This window comes from Cadophora gregata (assembly GCF_030347475.1).
Source record: "Cadophora gregata isolate MNR1 chromosome Unknown scaffold_49, whole genome shotgun sequence".
NCBI lineage: Eukaryota > Fungi > Ascomycota > Leotiomycetes > Helotiales > Ploettnerulaceae > Cadophora > Cadophora gregata.
Genome location: NW_026695972.1, coordinates 8,258 through 12,483, shown reverse-complemented (window position 1 = coordinate 12,483; position 4,226 = coordinate 8,258). Strand labels below are relative to the sequence as shown.

At 26.9% G+C, this 4,226-nt stretch overlaps 7 non-coding genes across 7 annotated transcripts; all 7 read left to right on the top strand.

The window, feature by feature from the left end:
• The first annotated feature begins 2,405 nt into the window (after positions 1 to 2,405).
• ONS95_010802 lies at positions 2,406 to 2,478 on the top strand. Its single transcript has one exon. It is a non-coding gene; the product is annotated as a tRNA-Glu (tRNA).
• A 115-nt stretch (positions 2,479 to 2,593) lies between these two features.
• ONS95_010801 lies at positions 2,594 to 2,666 on the top strand. Its single transcript has one exon. It is a non-coding gene; the product is annotated as a tRNA-Met (tRNA).
• Positions 2,667 to 2,688: 22 nt separating this feature from the next.
• ONS95_010800 lies at positions 2,689 to 2,771 on the top strand. Its single transcript has one exon. It is a non-coding gene; the product is annotated as a tRNA-Leu (tRNA).
• Positions 2,772 to 2,957: 186 nt separating this feature from the next.
• On the top strand, positions 2,958 to 3,029 carry ONS95_010799. Its single transcript has one exon. It is a non-coding gene; the product is annotated as a tRNA-Ala (tRNA).
• Positions 3,030 to 3,346: 317 nt separating this feature from the next.
• ONS95_010798 lies at positions 3,347 to 3,420 on the top strand. The gene has a single exon. It is a non-coding gene; the product is annotated as a tRNA-Phe (tRNA).
• A 265-nt stretch (positions 3,421 to 3,685) lies between these two features.
• Positions 3,686 to 3,758, top strand: ONS95_010797. Its single transcript has one exon. It is a non-coding gene; the product is annotated as a tRNA-His (tRNA).
• Positions 3,759 to 3,783: 25 nt separating this feature from the next.
• On the top strand, positions 3,784 to 3,856 carry ONS95_010796. The gene has a single exon. It is a non-coding gene; the product is annotated as a tRNA-Met (tRNA).
• The last annotated feature ends 370 nt before the right edge of the window (positions 3,857 to 4,226 follow it).

Below are 4,226 nucleotides of genomic sequence, written 5' to 3'. Positions count from 1 at the left end.
TGATACGGGTATAACTAGACATTATACACCTGCATCTCAAGAATGATATAATAGTATATATTCATATGACTCTAATTATATAAAAACGTTACCTACAGCAGATAAAAATCTTATAAATATTTTAAAAAGTTTTTTTAATTTTCAACTTAACCGAGATTTATTACAAAATAAAACTAAACAATTACTTCTTAGATTCAGACGAGTGTCTACTAAAAAAGTTTTTATAGGTAGAGGTGAATTAAAACATACAAGCAACAAAGTATTAATTACGTTTTATGTTCTTAATACAGAGGGTATGTTACTATCACAGAATTACGAAAAGGCTAAAAAAGAAATTTTTTATCCTCGTTATGATTTGAAAAAATCTGTTAAATACAACCGTGAAGGGAAAGCCCTCATAAAATATAATAGACCCTTAAGTTGAGAGGAATTTTCTATTTTAGGTGACCATGATAATTTATATGAAATATATACTATGTCCATTATTAACAAATACGCTAACTCTTCCGAAGTAGAGTTATTAAATACTTATTTTGTATTTTTAACAAGTTTAGTTAAAACAAATATTATAACAGAAGATGAAAAACGTATAATGTTTCTTAATAAGATTTCAAGTTGAAAACCTCTAGACTATCTTAAATTTGATCAAGTTAAACTTGAGTCTATAAAACATTTTAAAGAAAAAAAATTACGATACTTTTTTTATTTATTTAAGTTAAATAGCTTAAAATTTACAAATCAGTTTATGTCAAATCTTATTAATTTAGTAAAAATTTTATATAATAAAGAAGTTGAGTTCAACATAGTAAAATTAAAAAAAATGCATTTAAATAGTGATATTTTTACTCAAGTTGTATCATTAAAACTAAGAAATAGAAATAATAGATTATATAAAGTTTTAAAAACATCTTTACGTAAACTTAAATTACCTGTTATTAGGAAAATAAGTGAAAGAATACCTAGACCAAACAAAGACCAGTTCTTGGTTAATAGAATTCGTAATAATATTATTAGCTCTATGTTTAATTATAACAAAGGTAAAGATTATTTAAACAATCTGTTATTAAGTTTCTACCCTGCCGCGGATGATTTACAAATAAATGTTGTAAAAAGATCTTATACGAAGAAAAAAAAAATTTCTTTAAAAGGTTTTGTAATTAGACATCATTTAAAACATTTAAAATTAAGAGGTATCAGAGTGGAAGCAAAAGGTAGATTAACTCCCCGAGCAACTGCATCAAGATCTGTATTTAAAATGAAATGATTAGGAGGGTTAAAAAATGTGGATTCTTCTTTCCGAGGATTATCTACTATCATGCTAAGAGGTTACCATAAATCAAATGTACAATATACACTTATAAACTCTAAGAACCGTAACGGTGCTTTTGGAGTTAAAGGCTGAGTAAGTAGTAAATAAAATCCTTAAATAAATAAATTTAAATGTTTATATATTAAATATATTTTTTATATATTTTTTTTATTTATTTTTTTACAGGTGTGCATATTTATGTTAGCCATGTTTTTAATTTTCGCGTTGCATATATCATAAATAGAGAAAATTGAATAAATAGTCTGATCCATTTTGAAAAAAATGGCGGTTAAAAGTATAATATATTGCTTTTAACTTAACACAATATGAACAGGCTAATTGCGCCAGGAAGTACAAATTGAGTGCGCAGTTTGGCACCTCGATGTCGGCTTAACTTATCCACATGAATGCAGGAATCATGAAGGGTTCGACTGTTCGTCGATTAATAAGTTACACGAGCTGGGTTAAATACGTCGTGAGACAGTATGGTTTCTATCTTCTAGAGGAAATTAGAATAAAATAAGGATATCCCCCTCGTACGAAAGGAGCTGGGTATATTAACCTCTGGTTTACCTGTTGTTTATGTGCCCAATATTAAATAAATGAAGAAAAACCTAAATAAACTAAAGAGATGATAGGCACAATGGGGTGTTACTTACACTTAAGTAAATCTATAGCATAGGCACGGCAGGAACGCTAAGTTAGTTAAAAGTAAGTGCTGAAAGCATTTAGGCGCGAAATTTACTTTAAGATATTCTTAAATATACGTAGTGGAATACTACGAAATAGTAAATAATAAAAAATCTTTTTTATTATGCAATAAAACCCTTTATTTTAGCTTCCTTAAATTAAAGAATATTATTGCTATTAATAGGCTTTAGCTGAAAGAATTTAAATGTTTTTAGGTATAAAGTACTAATTTAATATTTAACTAATTTTACCCGATATCACACATATTTTTATGTATATAAGAATAATAATTATAATAAATACAACTACATTAACTTCAGTCCGGTTAGCATAAAAGTAATGTAGCTGTTTTGTAACCAGCTGAAGCAAGTGCGATACTTGCACTGGACTTATTTTATACATAATAGGCCTTATAGTCAAGTGGTTAAGACATAATGTTTTCGTCATTACATGCGAGGGTTCAACCCCCTCTGAGGCTATAAATTGTATATTAATATAAACTTATATTTTTTATAATGCGGATTGATGTAATAGTAACATAATTGGCTCATGTCCAGTCTATATTGGTGCAAATCCTTTGTCCGCATATATAAGAAGGTCATAGCTTAATTGGTAAAGCAAGCTGCTCATGACAGCTGAGATGAGTGTTCAACTCACTCTGGCCTTAGATTTATCAAATAAAAATATACGTCCGAGTGCTGGAATTGGTAGACAGGACGAACTTAAGCTTCGTTGATATAATATCGTAGAGGTTCAAGTCCTCTTTTGGATACGTTATATGGTTTAAAGTCATAAACAAATTTTTGTTTATATTATATAAACGCTATGTCAGCTTCATATATAAAAGGTTACATATATATTTATATTACTATAAAGTGCTTACCAACATAAAATAATAAAAGTGCAAAAGATAGTACATAAAAATAATATTATAAATCTATATATTATTATATAAAAAGGGGACATAGTTTAATTGGTAAAACTGCGATTTTGCATATCGTTATTTCAGGATCGAGTCCTGATGTCTCCACTTAAGGTATAGGTATCTTTTTCAGAGAGGGTGGTTAACAAAAAATATAATGGCAATCTGCTTATATTTATATATATGGCGTTATAAGCTATATTAACCATAGTTAATATTTTTTTTAATAAATCTTAGTTCATTTAATTATTAAGATGCTAGGATTTTACTAAAAAAAAAAATATTTTTATTTGGTTATAGTTATGTTAGATAATCATATAGAATTAGACACGTAAGCTAATTTAAATATAAATTATACTTCATGTATCATAATAGATATAACACTTAAATATGTAGTGTATATAGCTTTACAAGCTGTATATATAGCTCGAGAAGCTCAACCTGGTAGAGCGGAACTCTGAAGATGTTTAGGTTGTAAGTTCAAATCTTATCTCGAGCAATTTAAAGGTAGTGATGGAACTGGTAGACATGAATAGCTTAGGCCTATTTGATTATTTTTATATCTTATCCGTTCAAGTCGGATCTACCTTATGCAATGTTATTAGTTTATTATTTATCTATATATTAATATATTTAAAAATATGTTGTGGACTAATCGGTAAGTCATAAATTTTTGGTATTTACCATTGAGTGTTCGAATCACTCCAACATAATTACTTTTTAGTATTATATGTTTAAAGTTATATAAATATTATGATTTAAAGGTGGATATAGTTCAATAGGTAGAGCGACTGTATGTGGCACAGTGTGTTCCCTGTTCAAATCAGGGTATTCACCCTTTATAATCTAAAGTATAATAACAGCCAGGGTAGTTTAATTGGTTAGAACATTAATTTCATGCATTAAGAATGAGAATTCAAATTTCTCCTCCGGCTATTTTTAATACTACATTTTTGTCTTATTTTTATTGTATATATTATATTTTTAATGTGTTTAACATATACAATAAAAAGCGTAAAATTTAATTAAATGATTGAAGCTTTATATAGATTGTACATAGCATAAAAAAAGTTTAGATATATAATTAAAAGTGAGATATTTTTTTATTATTACGCTAAAAATAAATATATAAAAGTTAGACTCTTTTATTTATTTAATGATTATATTATCAATATTACAATTATTATTATCGAATGCGGTTACCTTAAGACGAGATAAGTCTATATTATATAGTAGAGTGTCTATTATAATTCTTCTTTATTCATCATTATTATCTTTCACGAGTTTATATTTTACATCTTTAGA